At 38.8% G+C, this 10,799-nt stretch overlaps 1 pseudogene; it reads right to left on the bottom strand.

The window, feature by feature from the left end:
- Nucleotides 1–1,085: 1,085 nt before the first annotated feature.
- Nucleotides 1,086–1,817, bottom strand: LOC147539289 (protein LURP-one-related 10 pseudogene; annotated as a pseudogene).
- Nucleotides 1,818–10,799: the final 8,982 nt, after the last annotated feature.

The following is a 10,799-nucleotide window of genomic DNA, read 5'->3' as shown; positions in this document are numbered from 1 at the left end:
AGTTAATTTGTATTCAACTTCTCAAATCAATAGTGAATTACAACTAAGACAAACTCTCTTTATATAAGTAGAGAGATTAAAAGGAATTAGGTATAGAGAGAAAGAGTAAAAACAGACTTAACAAACTAATTAGAATTTTAGTTAAGAAAGTAAATGCTATCTACGCCCATATTGGGTGCCTCTTCTCTTTGTCATTTGGAGTGCTCTTCTCTATGTATACGAGTGTTGATATCAGTGGTCGTTAGTTAGGTAGTTAACTTCATCTTCTCCAATTCTCCTTTCTCTGTTCTGCTTCTATACCCACTATCTCTTACACATATCTCTACTTATTTTGTTTACTAAACTCCAAATTCCGCATGGATTTCTCTTTTCTCTGCACATTATGTCGAATATTTTTAGTATTTATAAGTGTGTTTTTGTTTAAAGCTAATATATTTATTAAGAAGTGAGGTGCATTGTTTATCTATTTTCATAAGGTTGTATTTCTTTAATTTCTCTCCCAACAACATTTCCGGATAATTTAACTATGCAAAAAGTAAAACTAACCTAAAGTTCAACTTCACTTTTGTAACAAGATATAATAACATTATAATACATAAATTTAATACTTCCAAAACAACGTATATTTTTTTTTTGTAGATTTCTCGGTAATATAGCAAAACGTAAAGAAATCAGAATCTAAAAGCTTACTTGAGAAGTAAGTTATGTCATAATTTGGTTCTCATTTGCAGTTTCTGTATTATGTTAGTAGTGGTCATAGTTAGTGGGTCAAATTTTTTTGATCTATAAATAGATAAGTAATTGTAGTTTAATTTAACAAGTCAAGTGAAATAATCAAAGGGAAATGATAAAGTTACAAAAGATTTTGACAAAAAAAGGTTCCCAGCTGATGTGGCGGGTGTGGTTTCAAACTTTGACCAAATCTAGGCCGTTGAGAGATGAAAATCACAACTGCCACATCAGCTGGGAACTTTTTTTTGTCAAAATCTTTTGTGATTCTAGCATCTCTCATAATCAAATTCAAATATTATTCTTCTTTATCTTTGCAAATTATATTTTTTTTCTTGTTCGGAAATTAAATACTTTTAATTTCCACTAGGCGTTCCTTGGGCAGCAGTAAACAATCCTTTGAGCACCGCAGTACCAAATGCTTTTAACAACACGGGTGCTGAACGATCAACACCTTCACAAATTTCATAGAGAATGACAGCGAGAGTTGCGATGAAAGCGTAATCGATGTTCGGGTACACAGTTACTAAGGAGGAGTTAGCAGGAAGTTGGGCAATAATGGTACTAGACTCCCCACTATAGATGGCAAAAGATCCAGCAGACCAGCTTCCCTCTATCCTGAAATCCGTTCTATCTTTATTTGTGTTGGATGCTAAGAACACATGCAATTCAGGTTTAAGGATTTGCTGCCCCTTAGGTTTAGCCACTGAAAACAACAAATCTTGTTTGTGTCTGCTCTTTCCCCTGTATACTTTCCATCTTTGGTGCCTAGTTAATGTCTGTAATAAACCACCCACAAGATTAAAAGTAGTTAACGTTGCAAATATTATACTAGGAAACAAAGAAAAATAAAAGTGGCGGTGTACCTTTTGTTTGAGATTTATGATAATATCGCCCGCAAAATCAACAAGGACATGATGTTCATGGAAGCTAAACATCTTGTCTTTAACCTGGAAGACTATGGAGTTACTAACATCAAGAATGTCAAAGGTATCTCCCTTCAAGGTATGAGCCGTCTTCTTGACCTTTAGATCAACTTGGTGCGGTACACAGAAATGAGGTCCTATAACAATTACCGAGTCAGCCATAGGCCGTGGTGGTCGGTGTCTCAAATGAAATGGTACCAGTATGTTCATGTCCGGCCGGATTCCCTCTCTATAATATATAGAGTGAGGACATGTCAACGTAACTGGAGAAAAGTCCACAAACAAAGAGAGCATGCTTCGTTCTGATATATCAATTTTACGCAACCTCTCTTTATAACCTAACTTGCAAGAATTTAAAATTACAAGGATTTGTTTTTGCCTAGTCTTCATTTCAACATATTGAGGTTAGTTGACATTAAGTATGCCACTATCATTAATGTCATCCTAATTCATGTTTGACATCTTATATTCGTTTTCGTTTACTTGTTTCTTTATGAAAACCTTACAAGATCAACTTGAATGAAGTTAATAGAGTGAAAAATGATGATTCCTTCTATATATTAGACCGTCTCGAACAGGGGCGGCCCAAGTCAGTTGGGGGCCTAAAGCGGAGGTCAAAATGGGGCCTTTGTGATAAAAATAATATACATAGCACCGTTATCACATAATTTTATAAGATTTTAAGAGCTTACCCCCTCACCACTAATCGGTAATTGAGTTTACCCTCCCTAACAATTTATAATTGAATTTACCCCGTTGGAGTTGCCACTTTCGTTAAAAACACCAAGACAATGTTTGGTGTGTGGAAAAAAGAATATGACTACCATTAACAATGATATCGTAATATGATTTTGGTAATTGTAATAACTTATTTTAGTGTTTGGTTTAGTCCGACATATGATTTGTAAAGACTTATAGTGTCCGTAGATTATTTAACTTATGATTCCAACTTTTTAACGCCAAACACGGTCCTAGTAATTTGTCGAAAATAATAAGTCCGAGGGGTAAACTCAATTATCAATTATTGAGGTGGGTAAATTCAATTACCATTTAGTGTTGAGTGGATAAAGTCGAAAAATCTAACTTTAGAATGGAACTTTTAAGTATATATTTACCACACAATTTCGTGCTGCTTCATTAACAATTACAATTTTGAAAAATAAAAATATTATTAGTTCAATAATAATTGTTGTCTTTGTTGCATCTAAATATTGAAAGATTAGATTACTAACTAACATACCTTACAAAGATATTTAAGAAATTCAAACAGATAGTGATTTAAAATGTATTTTTGTGAGACTTAGTTTGATGTATCAATAACACAACAAAAACTAATGAAAAGAAGTTAGTACCAAAAAATAAAGTTAAGAGAGGTTGAAAAAGAAAATACAACATTGTGCACAGTGTACACAAAAAGAGAATGAAGAAAAAGAGATTTGGGTGAGGATGACCTGCCAGAGAGAAGAAATTTGGGTGTGTGGGCCCATGATTTGTTTGAATGAGATGAGGTTGGGCCCTTTTATTACGAGAGATGCTAGAATCACAAAAGATTTTGACAAAAAAAAAGTTCCCAGCTGATGTGGCGGTTGTGATTTTCATCTCTCAACGGCCTAGATTTGGTCAAAGTTTGCAACCACACCCGTCACATCAGCTGGGAACCTTTTTTTGTCAAAATCTTTTGTAACTTTATCATTTCCCTTTTATTATTACAGACTCTTGGACGGTTCTTTAGATTGGGTAAAAGAAATCAAGAGTGCCTATATAAAATTATTGAACTATTGGTACTTCTAGACCCTTTCTTAGGATGGTTAGGTTGGGATCAAAGCAGCTGCTTTGGCTTCTTTGGGCCTAGGCCGCCCCTGGCCTCGAATCTAAATTTCAAAGATGAACTCTATTAGGTCTGGGGAAAGACTATCTTTTCTATAATAGTTCAACCCAAAACAAATTCTTTTGTCTCCCACGACCAAACAACATTTTACTAAATAATAAAGAAGTGATTCAGAATAACTTAGGAACCTTTTATTCAAATCGTTATATAAATCGTTATATTATAACCTAATTATAATCAAGGTCTTTGTAATTGAAAAAGATTCTCATTAGATGAAAAATGATGATTACAAGTTTATATAGAGAGAGAAAACCAGAAAATAAACTAACTCTCTAACAAACACTAACCACCTAACAACTTGTAACTAATTCAAGGGTATGATCCCATGTTTCTCTTCATGATTCAGTATTTCTCAGTACTAACTATTCTTTATTACAACACTCTGACTATTACTTTGAAGATGATTAGGGTTAAATAAAAATAAACTTTTAGATATACTTTATACAAAAAAAAAAAGACATGACCTCTATATTGATCTTTGTCTTTTTTTTTGTCGAAAGCCGAACCTCGTTAATTCTGTTCGCATATTTAGATTTTGGCTTAGCTTTTCGATTAATCTTCATAATCGGATCAATTTCTAGGATAGGTTCGATAGCTTCCGCGACTTTTAGTTACAACAATTGGTACCAGAGCCTTGTTTGAGATTGAACGAAGGAGAAGAAGGGATCGAGAAGTGGTACGGTCAAAGCAGGGAAATATGAGATAGAGAAGTTCAATGGGAAAAACGATTTTTCTTATTGGCGGATGCAGATGAAAAATCTGTTAATCTCGCAGAAATTACACAAGACGTTGACGAGAAAGAAACCAGGAGATATGTCAGATGAGGATTGGGAGGAGTTAGATCTCGAAGCACGGGCACCATTATGTTGTGTCTTGAGAGGGACGTGGCTTTCCTAGTAGACGAAGAAACAACGACGGCGAGTGTGCGGTTAAAGCTAGAAAGCAATTTCATGACGAAAACATTAACGAATCGGGTCTACTTGAAATCCAAATTATTCACATGTAGAATGGAAGAGGATTCTTCTATTCAGGATTATGTGAATAGGTTTGACAGGATTATCTAAGATTTGAAGGATATCGATGTTAAGGTTGAGGACCAAGGCCTCATATTATTACTTTCATTGCCTAAATCCTATGAGAACCTTGTTCAAACTTTGATGCTTGTTGGTGATAGTCTAAGCATGGAAGAGACGAGAAATTCCTTATTAGCAGATGACCTTCGTAAGGTTGCTACTAGCGGTATGACGTCGGGTGGAGTAGACAAGGATCAAGCACAAGGGTTGTTTGTAACGAGGGGGAGGAGTAATGAAAGGGGAAAGGGAAAGGGCGGGAAATTTAGATCCAAGTCTAGAGGCTCTTTCAAGAAAACGTGCTTTAGTGAGCTTGGCCACTTTAAAGCGGCTTGTCCAAAGAGAAAGTTGAAGCAAAAGAACGAAGGCTACAAGGAGAAACAAGAGATCCAAGAGGCGGGATATGTGCCAGAAGACCAGGACGAATGTTTCTCGGTGACAGAGGTGTCTGAGAAGATCTTCGATAAGTGGATGCTTGATTCAGGGGCGTCACACCATATGTGTCCAAATAGGGAGTGGTTTACTACCTATAGGAGTATAGATGGTGGTATAGTTATACTGGGTGATGATAGTACATGTAAAACTGTGGGACTCGGAACAATACGTATCAAGATGCACGATGGAGTGGTGAGAACATTGACGGACGTAAGACACATACCCGATTTGTGGAAAAATCTAATTTCACTTGGTGTGTTGGAGCGGAACGGCTGTAAGATAATTATAGAGAATGGCTCCATAAAAGTCGTTAAGGGTTCTTTAGTGGTGATGAGAGGTACTCGTTACGATAATTTATACAAACTTTTAGGGACAACAATTACGGGAGATGTAGCAGTAGGAATCAGTGGAAGGGATCCAACGGCTTGTACGAGGCTTTGGCATATGCGCCTTGGGCATATGTCAGAAAAGGGTCTATCTTTGAGGTGCGGGAAAGGCTTGTTGAAGGACATGAAGAAGCCTTTCATAGAGTTTTGTGAGCATTGTGTGTTCGGGAAGGCACACAGGGTAACGTTCTCTTCAAGTAAGCACACGAGCAAAGAGGTATTTGATGGGGAATAACCTAGTGTATCTCATACACCTAATTGTCTATTAGTGTTGGTAGCGGAATCTCAAACATCATATGTTTAACACTAATTCCAGGATCTATACATGAACATACCAATGAACTAGATTGGAAAGAAGATTACCTCTTAATCGCTTTCCCACGAACTAAATTCCGATCAGTATTCGGAAGATAAGAGCTCCAAGTGTAGCTCCTCTACTTGAGACACCGAATAATGACTTGAACTCCCTCCTTTCAGTCAGCTAGGACCTTCTTGAAGGTTGAGATGAAGAACTCCTTCTTCTTGACTAGATACTTGAGAAAACTCCTTTTCTCTCTCTCTCTCTGAGATGTATATTCTGAAACTCTTTCAGACTTGGGAATTTCTCTTCTGAAATTGCCTCTCCCTTTAGGTTGTATAATTAGGTATATATAGAATTCCCTAGAAGAGGTATTAGACTCAAGCTAGGATTCCATAAACCTAATTATTAGGCAACACCCAAAATACCCTCCATTGGGTCACTTAAGTGTGGCCGGCCAACATAGCCCTTTATGGGCTTCCTTGGCCGGCCCACTTAGGGCCTAGCCGGCCATCACATGGCCGGCCCTATTGCCTTGGCCGGCCATCACATGGCCGGCTTCCCTAAAGCCATTCCGGGCCTCCCTTTTGGGCCCGGACATGTTTATCTCTTTCGGACTTCTCCGAATCTTTCTGGACTTACCAATAACGGATCCAATCCACTTATTTGCCATTATCCATCTAGTCAACTCTCTTCGTTCAAATCATTATTCTGTTGTGTAACCCTTGTAGGATCCGGTCTATGTTAGCCGCGAATCAACTCTTGATTCGACGATCGTAGTTGGCTTCTAGCTAAGCATTACGACCCCTAATTGGACCGGACTAATGATCTTCCGAATAAGGTCATTAAGATCCTAATAGCCAAATTGCACGCATTGCATCCTTGGTCGAAGGACACTCCTTCGGAAGGATACCATTCCTTCAGACTTCAGGCACCATATCCTTCAGTATTAGACTACGTACATACCGATGTCTGGGGACCGGCAAAGTTACCTTCCAAGGGTGGTTCCAGGTATTTTGTTACATTCGTTGATGATCATTCGAGATTTGTCTGGCTTTATTTTCTGAAGCATAAGAATGAGGTATTCAACACATTCCTGGTGTGGAAAGCAATGGTTGAAAACAAAACTGGTCGAAAGCTGAAAACGTTAAGATCGGATAATGGGACCGAGTACACGGATGGGGCATTCAAGGATTTTTGTAATCAGGAAGGAATTGTGAGGCACTGGACAGTAGTAAACACACCTCAGCCGAATGGAGTCGCAGAGAGATTGAACCGTACACTACTTAAGAAGGCTTGATGTATGCACTCCAATTCGGGATTAGGCGTAGAATGGTCGGCAGAATCTGTTGCTACAGCTTGTTATATTGTGAACAGGTCTCCACATTCTTCTTTAGATGGCGGCATACCTTACGAGGTGTGGTCAGGTGAACATGCAGATTACGTGAGACTTAGGGTTTTCGGTTGTACGGTCTATTACCATGTTAAAGGTAACAAACTTGATAATAGAGCAAAGAAGGCAATTTTCTTTGGATATGCTATAGGAGTCAAGGGTTATCGGCTATGGTGTACGGAAGACAAAAAGTTTGTAATCAGCAGAGATGTGGTGTTTGATGAGTCATCTATTGTAGCTATGGCGAAAGCTACGGTGCCTAGTTATGGTGATGTTGGGTCTAATAAAGCTCAAGTAGTGGAAGTAGAAGCCGAAGACCAACGGGTTTCTAGGAATCATGATCAGGTGGAGCATCAGGATAGTACTCAGGACGAGGAAATTGATGAACCCGATCATGAGGAGGTTCAAGGAGAAGTTACACAAGTTTTACAACAACAACAACAACAGGATGTTTCGGTACACACTAGGCCGAAACGGTTATATAAGCCGGTACAGAGGTTAGGGTCAAACAAACCTCTTAGGCATTACGAGCAGGCAAATCTGGTTGAATATGCACTCTCGGTGGAAGACGACGAGTCGGTCACCTTCAAACAAGTTATTACCGCGGCGGAAAGAGAGAGTTGGTTGGTTGCTATGCAAGAAGAGATGGAGTCTCTTCACAAGAACAAGAAATGGGAGGTTGTCCCATTACCCGAAGGTAAGTCTGTTATTGGTTGTAAATGGGTGTACAAGAAGAAAGAGGATTCTTCCGAGATCAAGGGTACAAGGTATAAGGCAAGACTAGTGGCCAAGGGTTATGCACAGAAAGAAGGGGTGGACTACAATGAGATTTTCTCTCCGGTCGTGAAACATACTTCTATTCGGGTGCTATTGAGTATTGTTGCTCACAGGGACTTGAGCTGGAACAACTCGATGTTAAAACCGCCTTCTTGCACGGTGATTTGGAAGAATAGGTTTATATGGCTCAACCTGAGGGATACAAGGTTGAGGGCAAATAATATCAAGTATGGCGTTTGAGGAAGTCTCTTTACGGATTGAAACAATCCCCTCGCCAATGGTACAAACGATTTGATTTTTTCATGCTAAAGCATGGTTTTCGCAGAAGTGACTATGATTGTTGTGTATACATCAAGAAGCTTCGCGAAGGTGACTTTATTTATCTCCTTTTGTATGTCGATGACATGCTTATTGCTTCTCGAAGCATGGTGGAGATAGATAAGTTGAAATCTCAACTCAGTCAAGAGTTTGAGATGAAAGACATGGGCGCTGCAAAGAAGATACTGGGTATGGAGATTAAGAGAGAGTGGTCAAGTAAGAAACTGTACTTGAATCAGAAAAGTTACATCGAACGAGTAGTTTCTCGATTCGGGATGCAGAATGCGAAGGCGGTGTCAACACCTTTGGCACCACACTTCAGGCTCTCGGGAATACAATCTCCCACTACTACGGTGGAGAAGGATCACATGGATCGTGTATCGTATGCTAGTGCAGTTGGCAGTTTGATGTACGCTATGGTGTGTACTCGTCCGGATATTTCACAAGCGGTCAGTGTGGTGAGTAGGTTTATGGCAAACCCGGGGAAGACCCATTGGAAAGCTGTGAAGTGGATCTTGAGGTACTTGAAGGGTACCGGGTTTGTGCTTTGGTGGAGACACATGTCAGGTAAGCGGTTATGTTGACTGGGATTACGCTAGAGATCTAGATAGAAGACGATCTACTACTGGTTATGTATTTAAGGTACATGTGCTCTAGTTAGTTGGCGATCGATGTTACAATCTACAGTTGCGTTATCTACTACGGAGGCCGAGTATATGGTTATGGCCGAGGGTGTAAAGGAAGCATTGTGGTTGTGGGGTCTTCTAGATGATCTTGGAATTAAGCTGGAGTGCGTAGATGTATGGTGTGATAGTCAAAGTGCGATCCACTTGGCGAAGAATCAGGTCCATCATACTCGTACTAAGCATATCGATGTCAGGTATCACTTTGTACGAGATGTCATAGAGGAAGGTAATGTTTCTCTCATGAAGGTACACACAGATGAGAATCCCGCAGACATGTTGACTAAAGTGGTGACGTGTAGCAAGTTTCAGCATTGCTTGGAATTGCTACAAATCGGCTCGTGTTAAGTTGCCCGAAAGGGCGTAATGACCACAAGATAAACTTTATGTGAAGGATTGGTAGAACTACGGTTGGCTTGGTCCTATAAAAGGGTACGTAGGCAGCCATGGTCATATGGTGCAGTCGGAAGAAGTTACAAGAAGCAGATATATCTTACAAGGAGTATCCTGGTGTTCGTCCAAAATTTGAAGTGTATCAAATTGTGTACGAGGTGGAGAATTGTAAGAGGCAGTTTCCAAAAGTGATGAGAGGCGATTTTGGATGCATATAGGCGGTTTCAAATTGGAAATTGATCAATGGCGGTTTGGATTGTTTCCAATTTTTGAGCCAATTTGGAGTCGGCAATTCCAATCCCACCGGCTTATAATAATTATAAATAAGGGGTTGAGTTCTTTGTAACAATTATCAACAAACAACTCAACAACAACTCTTTCTAGAGAGAGCTAGAAAGAGAGCAAGTGAGAGAGATTTTGTTCATAGTTTTGAGCGGTGTTTAATTTTCTCGGTCGTCGAAGATTAAGTATAGAAGGTTAATTTTCTATAGGGTATCATCTTGGGACGAACTTGCGGTCATGTCTAGATTCATTGTTGCTAAACTTAAGATAAGTATAAGAATAGAAAATAAAGAACCGAGGGAAACCCTCGGCCAAGTCAGGCCAAACAACATGTCAAAATTCAATATATTAGCTAATCTAGCTTTAATCCCTCATCTTCAAAACTATTTGTCCAGACATCTTATGACTGACTTCAAAACTATTTATACGAAAATTAGTTTATTTATACCCAAGTTCAATATTCTTGGATTAGCACTTTCATGGGATCGAATGTGGGACCTCCGCATTACGAAGTAGATGCCCTTACCAACTTGGCTACCCGTTGTTAGAGGAGTAGAGACATAGTTATCATGTAAAATTTTCATATAATAAGCATTATATTTCAATAAGCATTAGTCTAGGGGTGAAACTGAAGACCGAAAGACCGCGAAAACCGAACCTAAAAAAACCGGACCAAACAATCGTGGTTTGGAATGGTCAGTCTTTTTTTTTATTGAAATAGTCTTGAGGTCTAGTTAGGTCTTTTTCTGACAACCCGTGGAGCCCGAACTGGAACAGAGTAAATGATACTCCCTCCAATCCAAAATGAATGACCTAATTTCTATTTTGGGTTGTCCCATTTTAGAGTCTTATTTCTAAAAATAAAGAACAGAACTTTTCGTTCTTTCTAATAATACCCATTACTATAAATTTAATGACAACTTTATTTAAATGTAAGTTCAACTTTTTCATTGTAAATAAAAAAAAGTTAATGAAGATACCATTGAAAAAACCAAGTTATTTTTGAAAGTCAAACAACAATTAATGATATTCCCTTAATAAGTTGAGTTTTCAAAATAGGTCATTCATTTTGGGACTAAGAGCAAGTCCAAGGGTGAGCGGTCTCGGACCCTTAAATTCACTTTTTCATTCAAATTTAAGGGCCTCAGCTTAGCCCCTCAAAATCAACTCCAAGGGTGAGCGGTCCCGGACCCTTAATACGTGTATGTGGGAAACGCGTGT

Source organism: Eschscholzia californica, unplaced genomic scaffold, assembly GCF_041429995.1.
Source record: "Eschscholzia californica isolate CP2 unplaced genomic scaffold, dmEscCali1.0.p SCAF_5, whole genome shotgun sequence".
NCBI classification, from domain to species: domain Eukaryota; kingdom Viridiplantae; phylum Streptophyta; class Magnoliopsida; order Ranunculales; family Papaveraceae; genus Eschscholzia; species Eschscholzia californica.
This window is presented reverse-complemented; position numbering and strand designations above follow the sequence as displayed.